At 36.4% G+C, this 23,510-nt stretch overlaps 1 protein-coding gene across 2 annotated transcripts in view; it reads left to right on the top strand.

Annotated features, from left to right (window-relative positions):
• Positions 1-4,187: 4,187 nt before the first annotated feature.
• Positions 4,188-23,510, top strand: part of LOC141389338 (acyl-CoA Delta-9 desaturase) — a 122,457-nt gene continuing 103,134 nt past the window's right edge. The window contains exon 1 of one of the 2 annotated variants that reach the window (XM_073960702.1): positions 4,188-4,317. The gene's annotated coding sequence lies outside the window, so the exon portion shown is untranslated. The remainder of the gene's footprint in view (positions 4,318-23,510) is intronic. The other variant, XM_073960704.1, reaches the window with a different exon arrangement.

Below are 23,510 nucleotides of genomic sequence, written 5' to 3'. Positions count from 1 at the left end.
ACCGATTCGGTCCAAAATTTGGCCTTCGTGATATTTTGATCAAATTCGAAGATGGGCCATATCGATCTACTCTTTCGGCAAACTTCAGCAGAGTATTTCAAAAGTTTTCAGCGAAGTACAGTTTAAGACCTCTCTGGATAAGCTGTGTAATCTTAAGACCTCAATGGTCATGGCTTCACTTCCTTTATGCTAATAATTTAGTTATAAGTAAAAATATGAAATAAATAAATTAATAAATAAAAAACTCTCTGGAAACGCTTTGCTTTTTTGCAACATGTGTTCTCGAAGCTCCTATTACTACCGTACAAGTTTTTCAGAGGCAAGTCTATACTTCCAGAGAAAATGGCCCGAAAGCTGTAAAGAACACCTAAGGCAATCGTGTATAGTGGCTAGTGCGCACGACAACTTTCGAACCGGATTTTGCTTTGGTCCAAACTTTGTTTATCGCGATATTTCAGCGAGTCTTATACATACATACATTCAAAATTCGAAGATAGTGCTTTTTGATCTACTTCTCCGGTATTTTCCCCCCAAATTTTAAGAATTTTAGCTAAAGTGGTATGCGCGAGTTTTCTTGAACGGAGCAATAGATTTGGTCCAAACTTTGGATTTAGTAATATTTTTTTTCAAACATAGGTTTTGCTCGAAAATGGGCCATACTGGGGTACCTCCCTCACAAACCTTCAAAATAGTTGTTTAAGTGCAGTTTAAGGTCTATTTGAGGATCTTTAGAAATTTTTACTAAAGGTATTCCTTGTGTTTAGAGCGGTATTACGTTTTTCGTGGACAATTCCATATTTCCTGACATAAGAGTCAAAAGGTAAAAAAACTATACTGTGGCGAACTGAAATGACTGGTGGGAGCTATATCTTTTAAAAGGAATGACTCCCAAAATAAGATCTATTCCCAAAATGAACTATGTCGGTCCGGTCAATACCTCCATATATCCTCCGCAACACGTGTGCTCAATGATACAAATCCATATTTTGTTTGCAAGTTCTACAAATCTCCTAACGCATAGTTTTTGGGTTTAAGGATTTTGGCTGTGTAGCCGCTATTCGATCTGTCTATAGATGCAAGTTTCAATTCACACAGGTTCAGGGTATATTCCTGTCCGCAAAGTCGAGTGAAACTTGTTGAGATTTTGGCGAAGAAAAACCTGTTTCCGATCAGTTTTTAGATTTCGTTTGTCGTCACAAGGTCCTTTACCGAAGGAGGAAAAATTAACATTTCTAGATATGTGCATCCATTGAAAGTACTTCCCAAAATACAATTGCTGTGGGTTTCTATGACGTTTTCTTCTGGTTCTATTCAAAGAGTAATCGACAGAAAAATCTCTAAAGATGAAATTCATTGTAATATTGAAAATAATATGTAATAAATCAATATATATATATAAAGTAGAAAAATGTTTGTACGTTTGTTTGTTTATTTGTTTGAAGTTAATGGACTCAAAAACCGCTGAACCGACCTTCCTGAAATTTTCAGAGTATATCCCTACATGGCCTGAAGGTAACCTAGGCTATACAAATTTCTGAAATTCCGCGTTGATCCGGAGACATAGCATCAGAATCGGAGGTACCTTCAACAAATTTAGATTTTTTATGCAAATGGTAACAGATAATGTCTCCAAATGTCTCCAAATGGATGTGTGCAGGAATTTGGTCTAGAAATAAATTTTCCAAATCATATTGAAATCGGTTCAGATTTAGATATAGCGCCTATATATATTTTTGGCCGATTTCATGTATTTTATGCATTAAACACGTTATGTGAATTGGGTCTAAAAATAAACTTTTCAAATTATATTGAAATCGGTTCAGATTTGGATATAGCTCCCATATATATTTTCGTCCGATTTCATGTATTTGATGCACCAAACACGCTTTATGCTAGGGTCACACTAGGCAAATATTTGCTCTAGCGACCGGCAGTGTGCGCTTACTGAGAGCAAATGAGCGTAAATAATGCATTGAAATGTATGCTCAATTACTCTCAGTAAATACACACTCCCTGGAACAAATATTTGCCTAGTGTGACCCTAGCTTTATATACCCGATTTTAATGAAAGTAGCAATGAGTGACGAAAATTGGCCTACAAATAAATTTGTCAAAATATATTTTACCTTATTCGGGGTAGTGAAGCGCACCGGGTTCAGCTAGTAAAATATAAACATTGACCTCAAGCTCAATAATCTTGATTTTATTAACATTCAAAAACAAACGTGTTAGAGGAAATATACAAACATTTAAAACCACAAAGATAAAGCAACGGTTTTACAATTTATTGTTGAATAGCTCTTATAAAAAATTTCAAAAACAAAATATCGCAAAAATGTTTTTTCTGGATGTTGTTTATAAGCCAAAGTGTTGGACCTAATATGTTACAAACATTCAACAAATAAAAATAAACGTATTGTTCTGACCTCAGTAACACTTACAGCCAGCCTAAAATTCCGATTAAATGCTTAAACAACACTTTAACACTTAACAAGAACTATGCATAAAATTGCTCAAAAAGCCTGACTTTTTCATTATTTTTATATTTTCAAATATGTTGGACAATAAGTATACCAATGCAACTAAATAATTCTCTGTAATGCTTCCAACTACTTTACATATTTCTTGAACAATTTAAAACAGTTTAAAATTTTACTCAAAAATTAAAAAATGTGTAACATAAGCTAATATCCTATTGGAACTAAAATCATTTCGGGCCCCCCCCCCCACTTTTGTAACAGTCCCGTTCCGTACGTTTAAAACTTTTTTAAATTTTTTGGAATTAAAACTGTGTGTTTTTTCCAACCAGTTTCCCATATAAATTATAGCTTTTTCACACAAATGGACACTTTTTCTAATGTATGAGTTTTTATAAACCGGCCCTTATGTTTATTTATGTCGATAAGAAAATGAATGCCTAACAAAAACTACCAAATTTGAGTGTTTTTTTTTTTGTTTTGAAGCAAAAGCAAAGGAAATAATATTTCCAAAGCTAAAGTTTGGGTGTGTTTCATGCATACATAAACAGGGGTAAGAGTTTTATGAAAACCCAAGGACTATTTTTTTAATTTTGGAAAAAAATAAATTAAAAAAAAATATTTTTTTGTATTTTAATGGTTTTTTTATTGGGGTTTGACCTTTTTTAAGTTATTAGGACAAAAACACTCATATTTTGATGTAAAATATAAAAAGAAAATCAAATTTTTTATTTTTTTAATTCCTCCGCAAACGCTAGACCGAATTTTGTGGTTTTTGATGTGTCGGAAAACTGAAATTGTTATCTTTCGAAAAAAGAATTTTGAAAATATCTTTATCGGTTCAAAAATTACAGAGTTTTGACGAGCAAAAAACGATTCTGAAGAACTGTGCGACGATATAATTTTTGCAGGGGCAAGTCCATACTTCCAGAGATATTTATCAAAAAGCTGCAAGAAACCCTGACGGCGCCACTAAAATGGGAACTTCGCAAGGTATCTGTCGCAGGGAGTTTCTGATTGGTCCAAACTTTGTACATCGTATTATTTCATGCAGTCATGTATCAAATCGTAATATGGACTGTATCAGTTCCGTTCTTCGGGTACATCCCACTCAAAATTGGGGATAAGTGCAGTTGGAGGACTCAAGAAAAATTTTTGTTGTTTTCACGGTCACTTTTACAGCGGTACAATTTTTTCCAGAGTAAGTCCATACTTCCGGAGATAATGTGCCTCCCGGCACATATTAAAATGGTTGCTGTGCAAGATAACTCTCAAACTTTTTCAAAATTCCTTTCTTTCTGAAAGAAAGGATGTTTCCATAGACCCTTTTTTGGTATATGCCAATGATTTGGCATAGTCCCGCGCCGCATACTTCTTTTGGTCAGAGGCTGAGGGTATATCTCCGTCAGCACAGCTGACTGACACTTTCTTACTTGCTTTATTACACTTTGCTTTTAAACAAAATTTTTGCAAGATAACATATTCTATAAATGTTATGCAATCTTTGTATCGATTACTATTTTAAATACCAAAAATGTCCTATGGCTCCATACACATTGGCTCTAGTGAATGTTATTTGTTCTTATTAAGTACACATTTGAGTTTTTTTCACGCCATCTCACTTACCACGAATGAACTGTAATGTAATATTTATATTTGAATTTCTTGGTATACTTTTGCAAAATAAGCATTAAATTATTGCCACATATTAAATACAGAGGTCTTTAACTCGTGCAATTTTAGTATCATTCAAACCGCGAAAAACTAAACATTACAAAAAAATATTTTACAGAAAGTAAATTTCATAACTTAAATTTTGCTATTTTTAAAGTTGAAAAAAGTGGGTGAATATTTGGTGACAAAAGTTACAAAATGCAATATGCGATTGAATTAAACAGATTTTTAAAAGTTTGTGAAAACTTTAAATCATTTCAAAAGGAAAAAACTGCAATGTCTAATTTTATTGATGGTCTGGAAAATTCTGTACAGTGTTATCTTCAAAAATATTTAAATTAAAAATATTTAAATTACAAACTTTTAGTACTTTTGGTGGCCTTTTGATTTATGGCAGAAAAGTGTTGAGAATGTACGTGATTTTTTATAGTGTGTACAATTGTGAAACTTAAAATATTTAAACATACGACGTTTGCTGCTTGTATGTATTTCGTGTCTAGATATACAAATCATTATTAAAAATATTAATATAATTTTTCTACACTATCTTGTTTATGAGAAATACACCGTAATCGAATTTTAAACAGAACTTTCCTTTTAATTCATAAGGTCAAAGTTAATTTTACTGGCAATATATTATAAAATACTATTATTGCACACCAATATTCCAGAAGGAACAAAGGATGGCTACTTTAATATTAGAAATAAAAGTGATGCTATATTCACCTTGGGGCATGTTGAATTTAGGTAGGATAACAACAATTTTAGGTAAGACTTAGCTCAGAAAAACCATCAATGTGGTATGTACCCAGAAAAAAGAACTTTTCATATCTACTCGCTCAGACAAAGTGGAAAGGTAAGCGCAAACAGTCAATGTCGCTAAAAAAATGCCAAATATGACATAAATATATACATATACATTAGGGTTATGACTTTTTGACATTTTTTCTCAAAAATGATTTCCAGTAGCAGGGTTGAATGAACTTTTGCCTAATAATCACTACGCTATCGTTTATTCCATTGAAATATAAAAAAAATATAATTTTTTGAAAAAATGCATGAAATGAAAAAAAAAATTTTTTTCAAAAATTATTTTTTGTTGCACGAATGAATAAATATAAGCCTACTAATAACTATAATAATGTTTATTTCATTCATTATATATTGAAAAAGGTCATGCACAAACCACTTTGAAAAAATTTTAAATCTTTTGTTTTTTGTTAAAAAATTATATCTTTAAATAAAAGCGTTTAAGACATTTTTACGATTCTCAGAATTGAAGAAAATTAGTGAGAAATAAATTTTATGTCAGTTTAATTATCTCATGTGACTCTAAAGTTTATTTTCAATTGTATATCTGCTTACAGTGACTTCAAAAAACTGTCCACAATTTTGATAAATTCAAATTTTAAAATCATTTCGTGCGTGAGGTTTTTTCACCGAATCACCTTATAATTATGATTTTATGTAATCTTATGGCAAAACTCGTCACGCTATGATACAGGGATATGAGGTTGTAAAAAAGTCATAACCCTAATATACGTATGACATTGATGGCTCGTGTAACTAGGCCTAAGGAACATTATGTTGAAGATTTAACCACCCTTGAAAAATTTCATGTTATCAACTGTGTGCAGGTGGCTTCGTAACCATTACACCTCTCTTGTATAGCATTGAAAACTTTTTTTATGAAAAATGTTTATGCGCATAAATGATTTTCATGTCCATATGGTTTTCTATTATTAATGCATTGTATTGTAAACGTTGGGCTGTGTCGAATTGGAATTTATTTCGAAAATTCTGAAGAAATCCCATAGCTGAGCCAAGCTTGACTCTTAACTTATCCATATTTATATTCCCCTTAATATTATTTTAATGTGAATCGCTAAATACTTCCTTCATTCAAATAGTTTTCGTACTATTTATAGCCTCGCGACCGAGTAACACAAATACTTTTTGTTGTACCTCAAATTAGGGGTGCTTTAGTTTTGTCCGCTTATATTTGCGACTTATATAATGATTTCTGAATTTTAACTTTTTTTAATAAATTCATAATTCCTTAAGTTTGTGTTTTTTCAATAATAGTTTATATACACAATTTTGAATAAATCGCGAGATATTGTCTTAGGCCTGGATTAAAATGCACTATGCATTATTGACCTACACCATTGCGTCGTTTATTTGGATCAGCATCTTCTTCTGCCGTTCATTTGTTATAGTTATCTACCAGCTTGAACTGATTTTGTACTATTTTTAAAGCATCAGCTATTTGGCTAAACGGAATAAAATGTGTCTCATTGAAATACCAAATAACGGGATTATATACATAGTACTTTTCTTGGTATGAAACTACCCTGAGTATATCTCAGCTAGGGGTTGTTAAAACGCTTACATGGAAACACTGTGAAACAAATTTCTGATCATGGCCTTAGGTTGAGAAAGTCCAAGATTGTATTCGGTCGGTAGATCTAAGCCGCAAAAGTGTTTTGGGTTCTCAGGCCAAACTTTCGAGGGTCTTGATTGGCCACATTTTCTAATTGATTTTGCAACTTCGTTTTCCGGGGGGAAGAACACTTTTTCGCAGAAACTTTTCAAAGTAGGTCCATGTTTCGGAGGGGCCCTAAAAAAGTCTGTACTGATCAGGACCATGGAGTCGGATTCAAGGACTAACTAATTTTGCTGGAGTCGGAGTAATGAAAAAAACTCGACTCCCAACGCATTTCGTATTATTGATATAATTATTCATAATAATCTATTGAAACAAAAAAAAAAAAATGTTGCGCAAAACTTACCTATTTATTTGATAGTGTTATAGCTCATTATACCCTCAACCATGTCCGTCCGTCTGTATGACTAGCTGGTGCGCACGATAACTTTCGAGCGGATAAATCGATTGGAGCCATGTTTTTCACTTCGTAATATTTTGCCCACACATAGTATAAATTCGAAGATGCGCCATATCGGTCCACTCCTTCGGATGTATCCTACAAAAAAGTACAAAAATTTTCTATAAAATGGTGTGAAGAATAATTTTCGGAAGGAGCAATCGATTTGGTCCAAACTTTGCATATCGAATTATTCCTTCTAGATATAGATAGGGTTCGAATATAGACTATATTGGCCCACTCGTTCGGGTAACTCCCAAGCAAAATTCGGATAAAGTTAAGTTTAAGAGTTCCTCTCAGATCGTTTTGATACATACTTTCCGAGATAATTGCCTAAAAGATCTAAGAAACTATGACGGCACCAACTAAAATGGCAAATTCGCAAGACAACTCTCGCAGGTTGAAATATGGACTATTTGGGTCCACTCCTTCGGATACCTCCCACACGAAAGTAAATCCATACTTCATGAGATAATGGCATAAAAGCTATAAAAACCCCTGCCGGCACATACTAAAATGGTTAGATAGCAAGATAACTCTCATACTTTTTCAAACATTTTTTCCAAACTTAGTTTAACGCAATTTAATATATATGAATCAGAAGTTGGCTTACTAATAATGTTTGATATATCGTCGGTGTCATGCTTAAGTGTTCCCTACGCCATTTTTTACTTTCTGAGATACAGGTGGTTTCTAGGGTTTTCCGGAATGCTCTTTCCTCTTATTCCAAATGGAATAATTCGAATTACAAATGAAATAATTCGAATGACAAATAGAATAATTCGAGTTAAAAATTGAATATTTTGAATTACAAATGAAATGTTACGAATTACTAATGCAATTCTCGAATTACAACTAAAATGTTTCAAATTACATCTGAAACAGGTGTAGAGTAAGTTCCCTAACTCATGGGTCTTGAGGGTTCGTACGACAACGCTCATTTGCTAGTCATGTCGCCTCTGCTAGGACACTTGGTATACTTTCAGGTATTCGACCAGCAGGTAACGTAAGGAAAATTTTCTCAGCTACCCCATGATTTGAGGGAATAAAAAATGGAAAATTCTCTGAATCCTTAGTATTAAGATTTGCAACAGTTCAGAAATGAACAGCGATTATGAATTCGGATGGTCTGTTAACGGAAACGATGATAGGAAGGTGATCCGAACCAAGGATAATGACAGTTTGCCGGGACGCTTCAATTATAAGATCGTGTGCCACAATGATGTTGTCTGATGATCTGTGACAATCTCATCTTATCCTAGTACGACCATCTTCGTTTGCCGTGTATAATGTGGACCTATCAGGTTGCACGGCCAGCACTGCACTCCTTTGATCATTGCCTAGGATATAATGGCAAAGTAATGCAGAAGGTAGCTTGTTTACATTACTTTTCAATGAGTTAATCGGCTTCGAAATTGTTGTTGTGACCGTTCTCTGTTACTTGGAAGCCTGACATCGAGCTCATCGCAAAAATATAACACGCGAGTGCCCAGCACTGCACTCCTTTGGTCATTGCCTAGGATATAATGTCAAAGTAATGCAGAAGGTAGCTTGTTTACATTACTTTTCAATGAGTTAATCGGCTGCGAAATTGTTGTTGTGACCGTTCTCTGTTACTTGGAAGCCTGACATCGAGCTCATCGCAAAAATGTACCACGCGAGTGCCCTCTTCCATTTTGTATCCATCTGTATAGATCCCTGCCGACCAAGAAGAGGGCACACAAAATTCTGAATATTGACAACGTGTTAGTAAGGTTGTATACACGCATGCTGCAAAACAAAAATAAATCAAAACATATACTCTCTTTTGTTGTTGTTGTAACAGTGTTTTATTATTATGTTTGTATGTTCGTTCTCCTATTCAATCTGGCTCTGGGTCTATCTCCAGTTCCAGGAAGTTGGCTGCTTCGATGGGATGTAACCACAGATCCACTGGAGTCAAATGAATAGGCTTGGCGGGCAGTTGAATAGGTGGTTAGTATCGTGCGGGCCCATGCCGCATACTGGGCAGATGTCTTGCACGGTGCGATCGATTCCCGCCCAATAGGAATTTAGGCGACTGCAATATCCCGAGCGTAATTGGACCAAAACTACTCTGGTTTGTCATGGCAGATGGCGCTCTTCAGCTGCGATAGATGGGGGATGTACTCCGATGACTGCATTCACACAATAATTGCTTATGGTCTTAGCAACTGTGTCCGTGTGAATGCTGTTCAAACCTGCCTGATATGCCTGTCGTCCTTCTTGATATGCCTGGGTGTATCGGTGGCCAGCAGATGGTGATTGGAATGGCTCTCACGGTAACACCCGAGCAAGTACTGCAACTATAGCATCTCATTATGTTGTCGTAGTGGAAGAATCTTTGCCTCCTCATGTAGATGGTCCACTGTAGATTTGAGGACAAATTTGATCTTATCCCACTGCGTGTCACATAAATTCGGGGACCAAACTGGAGCCGCATAGCTTACCACAGACCGACCTATCGCTTTATACGTGGTCAACAAGGTTTCTTTATCTGCGCCCAAAGTGCTGCCGGCTAGGGACTTGAGGATAGCTGTGGCATGCGCGGACGACGTGAAAGTGGTGTCGAATGTGACCCCTAGAATTTTGGGGCAGTTTGTGGTCGGAATTCTGTTACCATCGACCCTGATATTCAACTCTCTTGGTGGACGTCGATTTAGTGGCGGATATCTGCATATTCCTTGCGTGGAAAAAGATGGTAAGATCGGTTAAATAGGAGTTCAGTCTCTCACAGATGTCATCAGGGAAGGTACCTGACGCCAAGATCGTACAATCATCCGCATACGTTACGATCTCAATGACGTCTTGAGGGGGCGGAATACAGGGAAGGTAGAGGTTAAACAGTTCCGGATACATCACCCCTCCTTGGGGAACTCCCTGTTTCACTCTACGGGGCTTGGATTTCTTGTTCCTGAATTCCTCATACGACTGGCGACCACACAACGTTTCAGACTTGGCCGGAGGGTTGTCTGCTCGATGTCCTCGAACAGCGTGGAGTGCTTGACAGTATCAAAGGCTTTTGATAAGTCAAGCGCCACCATCACTGTTCTATCACACGGCCGCTCCTGGTTGAGTCCTCGACAAATATGTGTGGAGATGGCGTGCAGCGCTGTTGTCGTGCCCTTTTGTGTGCACTTTCGTTGCGTACGGGTCATGTGTGTGTGTGAATTGCCGAAATACTTCGTAACTTCAACAATACCAAAAAACGGCATTGGTATAGATGGGCAAGCTTTGAAGATGGGGTCTTTCATGGGTCCAGTCATCCTTAGACGGAATCAAGTTCCTAGCTGCTCTGTTGATTTGGGTTATAGGTGAGAGGAAATCACTGATATCCAGAAGAAACGTTTCTGGCTGCGAAATTTTCAAGTAAAATATGCAAAGTTTCCATATCTAGCATTGCGTATAGCGCAGAGTGCTTTGTTGCACCTTGTAAACTATCCAGCTGTGCCTGGTTTGACCTGATACATAGCGCATGACACCATACAGGACCCCCATATGTCAAGACGGGATAGACCACAGTCTTATAACAATAGAGCGAACTTCGTTTTTCATCGAAATTGGTGGGCAGGGGTTACGCAGCGAAATTTGCTTCCGTGGAAAGACTGGAAGGGGAAACCAGAAATTTGTCTTATTTTATGAAAAGTACGAGCTCAGTTTTTTGTCGGATTTACACCAAGTCTTTTGAGTTTGGCCCGTCTGGATAGTCAACACATTGCGCCTTTCATGAACCGCTTGTAGGGACGACTACGTCAACAGCATAGCCAATTCTTCGAAATACTTCATCAGTATCTCGTTTAATGCTCCTCTTTTGGGTGTGTCCCTAGTAAACGATTTCAAAATGGAATTCTCTTCTAACCACGAATTACTGATTCAGCTTTCAAGCATTCCCTCGATCCTCCCAGTCAAGACATTTAAGTCTTCCAAGGCAATGTGTATTGATTCGAGCTTTACGTTGTTAAACGTTTATTCAATATCGAAAAAGGCATCCAATGTGAAGTTCTATCTTTCCAGGTTCTTCTCGATGTTACCCCACTACGACATGTAAAGCTGTCTCCATAGACTTTCCTTTGGTATAAGCTTGTTGGACTCTGCTAATCAGAGTTGGACATACGCTATATCTATCAAGGTCCAATAAACTATCTATGGTCTTTATTTGAATGGAAGATAGGCTGATTGGACCTTAGACTTTTTACCTGTTTAGTCTTTACTTGGTTTACCCGTTTTGGCGATAAACGTTACTGTCACTTTCCACTACCGAAATGGTGTATACAACAATAGAAGACAAGCCTTGAAAATCTCTTTTAAGTAGGGTATGACTTTCGCCGACCTTTCTCTAGGGCTGCAGGTTTAAAAAGGTAAAAAGTACTGATCACTAGACATCGGATTTTAGCATGTTTTTTATTTCTTATCCGATTGGACTCAAATTTTGGATCTAGGCGTTTTGAGGGTCAATATTTCGATATTTGGGGTCATATCAAAAATATGCAAAAAATATGCAAAAAATATGCAAAATATATGCAAAAAATATGCAAAATATATGCAAAAAATGTGCAAAATATGCAAAAAATATGCTAAATATGCAAGTGTTTTTTTGACAAATATTGTCAATTAAATTTAGAAAATCATCAAAAAAGCATTCTAAATTAAGTTTTTTGACGTTTAACATAGTTTTTTGCAGATTATTATGTTATTGAGACTCTCCAGATATTCCGCCACAGCAATAAATCTAGACTAACAAGTCTTAAATCAGTTTTCACAAGGTGAGAAAATGTCAAATAACGCAGCATTCCTATTACAACATAATTTGCTTCCTATACAAATGTAGATAGATAATGGAAAAATTTCAAAAACTCAATCAGAAATGTCAAAATCAACATGCCCAAATATGGGGATTGTTTCTAATCGGCCAAAATTGTCTAGCAAAAAAACAAAGGAGCTAGAGTTAGTCATCGCTATTTTTCTTTAGATAAAAGCGCAATTTTTTCTAGTTTTTGGAAAAAGGGATCGTTTTTTAGCGCAAAATGGGAAAAAGTACTAAAGTACCATTTACGATTCCAGGTTCTGGAATATAACTATAATTAGAAGTATACATTTTGAATATCCACATATTAGATTTGAATATATTTTATAGTCCTATATTTGTGGTCAAAAAGCTTCTTTGGAAAAATGCTCTAACTGCCTCTTTAATATTGATGACATGGTTTTAGTTTAATGCACTAAAAATATATAATTTTATATGTATATTGTAAGCATACAACCGCTTAATGCTGAATTGGGAAATGTTCACTCCTCGACGAAAAGTATTGCATTATTTTTAGATTCACTTTTGGCAGTTTTGTTGAGACGTGTATTATTTTATTGTTGTTAAATAATTTGAGCTTAATCTCGGGTTTTGTTGTTTTCAAATTTTTAAAAACAACAAGTTTTATTTAAAGTGGAATGTAGTTCAAATTGATGCGAAGAACACCAAATGATTAGTGCAAAATGACATCACTCAGAAAAACCACACAATAGCGTGGTAGTGGTAAAATAAATCAAACTCTTGGAATTATCTTTAACATGGCAAAACCACTCACATATTTCTGCTAGAAAAGCATTTGGAATGCTAAAAAAATATAGTTCTTTCATTCCTGCTACAGGAAAACAACTTTGATAACACAGTCGAAAAGAAAATATACAATTAATTAACTTATACCTGACCGTGTACTCGATAATTTGAACTAATTATTACAAATGCTTCGAATTTGGACAGTTGTTTAATGGAGGAGTTGCTGTAAAAATTGTTTCAGCAACATTTAGAAAAAATTATCGAGTACAAGGATATAACATCTTTTATAACACATTAGTCTTGTTGTCTAGGATATAAATAAATATATTAAGAAAAATATTCGCCGCAATATTGTCATTAAAGTTGCCAAAGGCACTATACACCTAAAAGGCAAAGATTTCAAGGAATCTTAATTTTCTAAAAAAAAAATAAAATTTCACACTTGCCCCGTGTTTTGCTTACGTCCTGATGTATACCTTAAAAACGTCATATTTTTAGCTCTACTTTCACAATCTGATTGGCGTTTTCTGTAATTTGGGAAAATTGAGTCTTGTTGCATGGTAAAAAGTAAGGAAAGGAACAAATACGGGCAATGTCAATAAAAATGTCCGGATTGTCGTATAGAAAAATCTCACTATTTTTAACACTTAGAGCACGTAGAGTATTATATAACTACCACGAGTTATTTAATCATAGAAAATAATTTATTTTCTTTACTATTCGTTAATCCGGACAATTTGATACACCGCCGAAACCTGTGGTATAGGGATTATCGAGATTATACTGTATATATGGGTGCATTATAAAAATCTGAATCGATTCTTACCAAAATTAACAGGGATCGCCCTAGGGCCAAAAAAATCTCCAATTTTTATGCGAATTGGTCTATAAATGTGACCTGTACTCTGTTTTCAAAAAGACCTGGCCAGATGGATAAGTGCGAATCTAGGCAGATCATAAAAAGGAACTGTGGGTCTATTTCGTTTCCTTTTGCATGTTGCAAACTCATTCACTAAGACATAATACCCTTAGGGTATTAAAATATAGTTATCAGTGCAATCATGAAAAAAAAAATTCCGTGCATAATTTGTTTCCTTTCACAAATTTCACAATTTTTTTCCATATTTATGCCCAAAAGAGGGAATATTTTTGTCGATTCGACTAGAATATGCCATCATGAAGCGAATCTAGTAGCTTTCAACTTTTAACAAATATTGATTTTAAAAGAGTTTCACTTTCTAAAATTATTTTCCGTGCGGAAAAATCGGAAAATATTCATGATTGCCCTGTATATGTTTTTATATGTTATATGTTTTTAGTAAAATATGAAAGATTTTATGTAATATTCAATATTGTCTTAGTCTTAATATCTAGCTCATTTGTTATTCTGTCAGACAATTTGGCCGAGCAGAAACAATCAACATATTTGGAAACGTTCATTTTGATATTTCTGATTGAGTTTTTGAACAAATTTGTATCAGAAAGCAACTTATGTTGTAATAAGAAGGCTGGGGTATAAGAAATTTTCTAAGTCTTTTAGTCCAGATTTATTGCTGTGGCGGAACAATAATTATTAACATAATAATCTGCTAAGAAATCGACGTTTAACGACAATAGACTTAATTTAGAACACTTTTTAATGACTTTCCAAATTTAATTTGATGATTTTTGTCAAAAAAATTACTTGCATATTTTGCATATTTTTTGCATATTTTGCATATTTTATGCATATTTTGCATATTTTTTGCATATTTTGTGCATATGCAAAATATGCAAATATGCAAAAAAATAAAAAATATGAGCCTGTCATTGCATTCAGTTTTCTTCAAAACGAATTTTGGTCCAATCAGAATTTTCGTATCTTTATTAATAAAAAATATGCAAATATGCAAAATCCGATGTCTACTGATCACCTAAGAAATACTTGCAATACGAATACGTAGTAAACAATGGTGCCGCGTCCCAAAGTCCAAGTGGTGGATTTTTGGTGATATCTTTACATTTTGGAACGTGGGTGCTGGCCATTAGGTCTAGTGGTATCAAACCGGAGTTGTTCCATGATCCATCGAGTCCAATGACTCCATTCTGTAAATTTTTCTACTTTTTTTCAATAAAATCATCTTAATATTTGTTGACATTACATCTTCATCAAATGAATCGATTGTTGTTGTCAGTCATCGAATAATTGACATAAATTATCACTGCGCTGATTTGTAATATTTGTCTAACTAAAATATTGTGTAAATATTTACCAACATTATTGGGATCAGCAGCGATGAAGATGACAAGAAATTTGTGACGAAAAACTACAACAAAAAACAAACCAATAAAAATAAAAGTGAATGAAAACGAAAAACAACAATGCAAACAAACGGTTGTTAACACATTTAGTAAGAGGGCAAAAAGCGTAAACAACGATATGGAAAGTTAAGCAAAATTGCGGTTAAACAGTCCATCCAAACCACTTTGCATCCATCTACGATTCATAATTATGGAGAAAAAAGATCAAACATAGCAGCTAGCGATTATTTAAAAACAATAACTTGTTTTAAAGTTTTTCTCTGTAATGAGTAATTCCCACTTTTCTACATTTAACCGCATTTATCAACAAATGGAAATATTCTAAACAAATACTCGTAACACAACGCACGCCTTTATGGCTGGATTATTCCGTTTAGTGTTAAGCAAATAAAATATTTGTTAATAGTTTAACAATTTTCAAAATGATGTTAAGTGATTGAGTAAAACACATCTTAATTGTCAACGTATTGTATTTATATTTTTAGAAAATTAAAATTACTAATATTTGCTCAAAACAAATAACATTTAAAAACTATCTAATTCATCACCTTTTTTCCCGACAATTGAGACAAAATGCAAATGCGGGTTAAGTGTGAAAAATGTTTATTTCAAACATTGTATAAGTTTGTTTTATTTATGGGATCATGCAGTTGGTGAAATAAATAATGGGAGAATAATATAATTTATATTTTTTACCAAAGAAAATGGGAGAATAACATAATTTATATTTTTTATTAATTTTCTCGTTTAGAGTTAAGCTTGATGATCGGAAATTATTTGCAAGTGAAAAAGGAAAGCCAAGGACTCCAACCAACATAGTCACCAAATTAGGTTACCTGGTTTCACTGGTGGTAAAGCAGATCTTGCGACGTATCGACTATGTAGTGGCTTCTCTGCCCTAGAACTTTTCGTTTTTCAAATGCAAATGTGTTTTATACATTTACGCGGATATTTGGCCGCTGAAATGTATTTTCTTCACGACAAACTCTTTTTTGCGCTGCCTTTGAAGTTATGAGTTTTGGCTTTGAACGCTAACACGCCGTGACAACATTTTTTGATATGTTTTCAAGGACGTGGGTTCAAATCCCAGTCGGGCTCAGCCTGTTTTTTATTTTTTGAAATTTTGCCTTGCCTTGCCGATTTCGATATAATTTGGTATATTTATTTATAGATCTAATTCCGTCACAAATTCCAAATTTCATCAAAATTGGACAGATATAGCGTGTTTGGTGCATCAAATACCTCAAATCGGACGAAAATATATATGGGAGCTATATCCACATCTGAACCGATTTTCACCAAAAGCAATAGCGTTCTTCCGACGGCTAAAAAATGATCTGGCCCAATTTTCACCCAAATCGGACAACAAATGCGACCTGTACGTTGCGAACGGACGGACGGACGGACATGCATAAATCGTAGGGTATAACAAGTAAAAAAGTATCAGTCGGCTTTGCCGACAGAGATATACCCTCAGCCTGTGTGGATTGAAATATTTTTTTCCAAAATATTTTGGACGTATGAACGGACAAAAGAATGGATAGAATTAAAGCTCAAAAAATTGCGGAGATATCGATAGATAGGGCTTTTTATTACACTAGCCTACGAAAAACGTAATATCGCTGTAAACAGGGCCACTAGAAAACCCTTCGGTAAAAATGTCCAAAGGATCCTCGAACAGACCCTTAACCACACAAAAATGTTGAACATTTGTGTGGGTGGTACCACAAGGATTGGATTTGAACATAAACTAAGTTTCGACAATATTTAGTGATCCAATATCCTATGAGAAATCGCGGGGACCATTTTAGCGAATATTTTCGAACTTTTGTGGGGGAGGTACCGGAAGGAGTGGACCTATAAGCACCACCTTCGAATTTCATCTAATATTCGAAGAAATTATACAATATCCAAGTGTGGACGAACGCAGTATGCTTCAACAAAAATCAGAATGATTCGAGAGCAGGTCTTAAAGTGAATTCATCCAAATTTTGTGTGGGAGGTTCCCGAAGGAGTGGCAATATTCCATATTCGAACCTGATCTATATCTGGTAGATATATTAGGATGTGTAAAGTATGGACCAAATCGGTCACTCCCATCAAGAGTTTTCGTGCGCACAATTTTTCCGAACATTTTTCAACTTTTGTGGGAGAGTTACCTGAAGAAGTGGACCGATATAGCTTGTCTTCGAACTTAAACTAAGTTCACATAAAATATTACGAAGGCCACATTTTGAACCGAATCGGCAGATCCGTTCAATCACTACACACGGTGTCATAGGGTTTTTTGTATCTTTCAGGCTATTTTTTCTAGAAGTATGGACTTGTCCCTTATGAAACTTGTACTGTCATATGGGTGGCGGTGAATACAAGTTGCTACAACAAAAATCAAAGCGATTCAAGAGCAGGTCCTAAACTGAACTCTTCCGAAATTTTGTATGGGAGGTACCCGAAGGAGTGGACCGATTGAGTCCATATTGGAACCTCATCTACGTAGAAATTTCACAATGTGCAAAGTATGGACCAAATCGGTTACTTCCTTCGAGAGTTATCGTGCGCACAAATTTTCCGAACTTCTGTGGGGGAGGTACCGGAAGGAGTAGACCGGTATGACCCATCTTCGAACTTAAACTGAGTTTGCACAAAATATTACGAAATTTAAATTTTGGACCGAATCAGTTAATCCGTTATCGTGCGATCCAGCCAGACAGACAGACGGACATGGCTAAATCAACTCCAAATTGTCTGAAACACATTTCGTCCAAACATACTTGGGGTCAACAACCATTATTTCTATGAGGCACATTTTGCCCGTATGAAAGTGTATATACCCTCGCTAGCATAAATGCTGAGGGTATAACAAGTAAAAAAGTATCAGCCGGCTTTGCCGACAGAGATATACCCTCAGCCTATGTCTGGGGTCTTTCAGAATTTTGTGGCCCTTTATTAGGATTAAATTTAAAAAGTGCTGCGGAGGAGGTGCTTGAATGAATGGACCGACATAGTTCATTATGGAAGTGGATCTTATTTAGGGAGTCATATCCTTCGGATAGATATCGCGCCCCCTAGTCGTTTCATTGGGTCATCGTATACATTTTTGACCAGTATGCACGGATAACATAATATTGTTCTAAACAGGACCACAACAAACACCTTCGGTATACATTTACAAACTATCTTTTAACAGAGCCTTAACTGCACTTAGGCACAAACGTTGAACTTTTGTGGCAGAGGTACCCTAAGAAGAGGACCTATATGGGCCATTTTAGAAGTTATACTAAATTTGGACAAAATATTAGGAGATCCAAAGTTTGGACAAAATTGGTTGATCGGTTCGGGTGTTATCGTGCTTTTTTTTTTACCCCTTTCGGGCTGTTTTCAAAAGAAGTATGGGCTTGCCTCTGAAAAAAACTTTGTGGGGGAGGTACCTGAAGTATTGGACCGATATAGCTTATCTTCTAACTTAAAATTGAACAAAATATTACGAAGACCAAATTTTGGACCGAATCGGCAAATCCTTTCGAGAGTTATCTTGCGCTCCAACCACTACACGCAGTGTCACAGGAGCTTTTGGCAACTTTCAGGCTACTTTCTCAGGAAGTATGGACTTTCACCTGATGAAACTTGTACCGTCGTATGGGAGGCAGTGAATACAAGTTGCTACAGCAAAAATCAAAGCGATTAGAGAGCAACTCCTAAACTGAACTATTCGGAAATGTTGTGTGGGAGGTCCCCGAAGGAATGGGCAGATTGAGTCCATACTGGAACTTTATTTAAGTTTGGTCGAAATTACACGATGTGCAAAGTATGGACCAAGTATGGACTTCAAGAGTTATCATGCTCACAAATTTTCCGAACATTTTCGAACTTTTGTGGGGGAGGTACCGGAAGGAGTGGAACGAAATTAAGCTAAGTTTGAACAAAATATTGCGAAAGCCAAATTTTGGACCGAATCATTTGATCCGTTGTAGAGTTATCGTACGCTCCAACCAGCCAGACAGGCGGACGGACATGGCTAAATCAACTTCAAATTGTTTGAAAGGGATTTCGTCCAAACATACTTGGGATCTAAAACCATTATTTCGATAAGGTACATTTTCCCCGTATGAAAGTGTATAAACCCTCGTTAGCATAAATGATGAGGGTATGATGAAGAGATAAATGAACAATTTCCAAAATGAAACTTAAAGTTGATGGCAATGACAATTGCTCTGTTCCAAAACCAATTGTGTACTTAAGTAACTTGTATCGAAAAGTTTAGTCCAAAACCTACCGAAAATCGGGAGGTACCACTCTGTTTTACCTATACCGAAAAATTCTGGTGAAAAGTTGTATACACCCAGCGAAGACTAAGAGGTAAATTTCAGTCATTTATGGGATAATGTGGCTAAAACTTTGAAAATACTGAAAAAAAATAATAATAATAATAATAATAATAATAATAATAATAATAATAATAATAATAATGGATGATGGTGTACACGGTGCTCCTGAACTGAAATAATTTGTCGCTTAGCCTCAATAAACGCTTGCCGTTTAATTTTGCCACCATTTATAATTTAAATGCAAGCGTTTTATTTGAGAAATTTCATCATATTTATGTATTGTCATCCAAATCTGAAAAGTGTGCAAAGTTTTAGTCCGATTGGTCAACTGCAACTGTGTCAAAATTGAGTTGCCAGATTTGAACTAAACGGACGCCAAAGCAAGTTACATAAAACACTGTAACAATTTCATGTACGGTGCGCATTAACTAACTTTAAACTTATCTATGAAAATTGTAGTTTCAGAATCCGCAAAAACTGCCCAAATGTAAGCTCCTTTCATTTAAAGTTGATTCAAGAGCACCGTGTCTACATACAATTCATTAAATGAATGCGAACTCTGGCTTGGAACAGTGAATTGTGTGTAATCGCTAACAAATGCTTACGCTGAATTTTTCCATCTCGTAGCAAATTCTCATCAGTTCTCTAATAAATAAAAGTTCGATTATGATGTAAAAATTTAAATTCTATAACATTTGAATGCAATTCACACATTCCCCCTCAAAGGAAAAAAATGTTCATTTGTAATGTCAAAATTCAATAGTCATTCTCTAATGAACAATCAAATGATTTGGCGAAAACTAAAATGAATCGCATTAACAGAATTTTAAATTACATCTCGCCATCGGAACAATTGAGGTAGAGTAATTGTACACAACACCGTAACAACTGCAGGCTATGCCTATGTTACAATGTACTGAAAATTGCATTTTGAGTGAGAAGTTGAAAAAAAAACATTGGTGTTAAATCATTGCAAATTGTTAAAGGCCTAAAGGTTTGCCTCCTTATGCAGAGATTCCCACAAAGAAGGCTTATTTTTGGTCTAACTGAGTGGTACAAGTCTTGACCTGTCAAGGTGAATAGAAGAGTACAACGTCGCATTAAATTTCTTCCTGTCGAGGAGGAACCATCACAATTTACAATGGATGATATTGCGAATGCCATCCAAAGCGTTGGGCACTGATGAAACCTGATGGGAGTTCAAACTCACCGAAGCTATTCCAGGATGCCAGCAAAGGTGAATCGTACAGACTGGTTTCGCTTTTGTTGCTCGTAGCGAAGACTCTTGAGGCTTTAATCCTCCCCAGCATCAGAAATAGTTTTTTAGTTGCAGACCATCAGTATGGGTCCGGTAAGCAGCACAGCGTTGCACGCCATCTCTACACATATTTGCCCAGTCCAGAACAAGCCGCGGAATAGGAGAGTGTTAGTGGCGCTCGACATATCAGACGCCTTTTATACTGTAAAACACTCCACGCTGTTTGAGGACATTGAGCAGGCTACTCTCCGACCAATTTTGAAAGTCGTACTTGGAATTCGCGAACAAGAAGATAAAGCCTCATAAAGTGAAACAAGTTAGGGTTGTATCTCCGGAACTGTTTTACATCCACCCCCGACGGCATTGAGATCATAACATGTGCGGGTGATTGTACGATCATGTAGTCAATTGCCTTCCCTGAAGTCATTTATAAAAGGTTGAACTCCTATTTGACTGATCTTGCACCCTTTTACCTCGCAAAGAATATGCAAATATACCCCACCAAATCTTCGGCCATCCTATTCACCACGTGGTCCGCGGAAGTGAACACTGACCTGAATGTCATGATCGATGGTAGCATAACTCCGATCACCAATTACCTTGGCATTCTAATATCCGCAGCTATTTCCTACATATGTATGTGAGAAAAATGTTCTGAACTCCCTAGACGGCAATATAAAACGGGGGTATAAAACGTTCAACTTGAAATTTGTAGGTGTAGGTCAACGTCTTCGAATATCCCCCATAGAACGGTAACTCTCGATTTTCTGTATGTTGAAACTTTCAGCATCATTAACAAACCGAAATGGCTAACATTTTATTCTAAGGGCCTGTTTCTGTATGTCGAAAATGTGTGCGAATGAATTACACCCACACTTTAGCTTTCGAAATACTATTACCTTTGCTTTTGCTTCAAAACAAAAACAAATTTGAAAACACACACACGAGTTTGGTAGTTTTTCATTCGCACACATTTTCGTTTCGACATACAGAAGCAGGCTGTAAGTCTTCGATGGGGGTATAAAACATTCCAGAAGGGAATTGTGAGTATAGGTCCAAGATATCATATGGTCCCCATAGAAGGGTACCTCTCGATTTTCGTTACTTTGAAGATTGTGGACTAAATATCGCACCGAAAGTGCTGATATTTGGTATTTTGTCTTCGTCGGGGTATAAAACTTTCCACCTGAAATTTATCGGTATAGCCCCCATAGAACTGTCCCTCCCGATCTTCGGTATTTTGAAAGTTGTAGCACCATTATCAAACCAAAATAAATGATATTTGATATTTATTCTTTGATGGAGGTATAGAACATTCCTGAAAAGAATTTTGAGTATAGGTACACGTTTTCATAGAGTCCCCATAGAAGGATACCACCCGATTTTCGGTATTTTGAAGGTTGTGGGCTCAATATCGCATCGAAATGGCTAATATTTGGTATTTGTCTTTGTTGGGGCTATACAATAAGAATATGTTCAATGGGTATGGATTATGGATCGATCGTTGGCGTGAAGGTGGTTAGGTTAACTGGAGCTTGCCAGTTGGGGTGTTTCGTGATAAGTGTTCGGATGGCTCGTCTGAATCGGTGGTTGCTGAAGGGTTTGTTGGATATCAGGACACGGTGGTTTCGCTGGTGGTTCGTAGATATTCGAAAACCTGGTATATTGATGACGGTTTGTAGGTAATCGGGATGACGGGTTGTAGATGATCGGGTATCTGCTATGAAGACGACGGTTCACAGGTAATCGGGATGACGGTTTGTAGATAATCGGAAACCAGGTGGATTAGGAGTCCGGGTGATAAGGTTCGGGAACATAGTGGATTCGGCGTTCGGCTACTGATGCTCGGGGGCTCATGGATTTGGTGTCCAGGTGTTGATGTTCGGGAATAGGATGGATTCGGTGTTCGGCTGATGATGCTCGTCGATCCGATTTATTTTGCGTTCGGCTGTTGATGTTCGGGAACACTATAGATACGGCGTTCGGCTGTTGATACTCGGGGAAGGAAGGTGTTTAACCCTCGGGTATCGATGTCCTGGAATACGATGGGTACGGGTGTTGACACGATCGATTCGTCGCTCTGGTGTTTGTCTAGGGCTACGGTCTAGCTTCTACAATGTACTACTATTACCCAAACAGTGAAACAGCTGACCCGAAGGCCCTATAGAACTGCAAACCCGAAGGTTCAATGCCGAGTGGAACAGCTGACCAGTAGTGTGATTCTCTAACTCATTTCTTGAGTTACCGACAAAAATCGGTAATTTTAAAACGCAAAATTTGGAATGAAAAGATCAAATAAAAGTTGACAACACTCTTGCTATCGGTAGAACTTTACGACTGCTTTTTATTCGTCGCCAACTTACTGAAGAACATCGTTAATTACCAAAATTATAAGCATTTTAATTTTACCGACATTTGTCGTTAACTAAAAAAAATGAGTTAGAGAATCACACTACTGAAGGTCCTGTAGAACTATGAACCCGAAGGTCCAGTGACGAACTGAACAGCAAACCCGAAGGCCATGTTGAACTATAAACCCGAAGGTCCAGTGCCGTGTGGAACAGCTGTCCCCAAGGTGCCGAATTGATCTGCTGACACGAAAGCCCTGTAGAACTGAAAAACACAAAGGTCCAGTGCCGAGGGGAATGGCTGACCCGAAGGACCTGAAGAACTGTAAGACCAAAGGTACAGTACCGAATTGAACATCTGACTCGAAAGCCCTGTAGAACTGAAAAACCTGAAGGTTCAGTGCAGAGTGGAATATCTGACCCGAAGGCCCTGTAGAACTGTAAACCCGAAGGTCCAGTGCCGAATTGAGCAGCTGACCCCAAAACCCTGTAGAACTGCAAAAACTGACCGAAAAAAGCTGACCCGAAAATTCTCTACAAGATTGCCCTTTAGGTTTTACCATTTTTGAGATACAGGAGATCAGATTGGGACAATTCACTGACTGTATCGTCTCCTTATAAATCATCAATGAACATTGCTGTTTTAGAATCCGCAAAAACTTCCGAGGTGTAA

Source organism: Musca autumnalis, unplaced genomic scaffold (genome assembly GCF_047663935.1).
Source record: "Musca autumnalis isolate F117 unplaced genomic scaffold, ASM4766393v1 scaffold_1, whole genome shotgun sequence".
Classification (NCBI taxonomy): domain Eukaryota; kingdom Metazoa; phylum Arthropoda; class Insecta; order Diptera; family Muscidae; genus Musca; species Musca autumnalis.
Note: the sequence above shows the minus strand (reverse complement) of the source record. Positions and strands in the feature narration are given on the sequence as shown.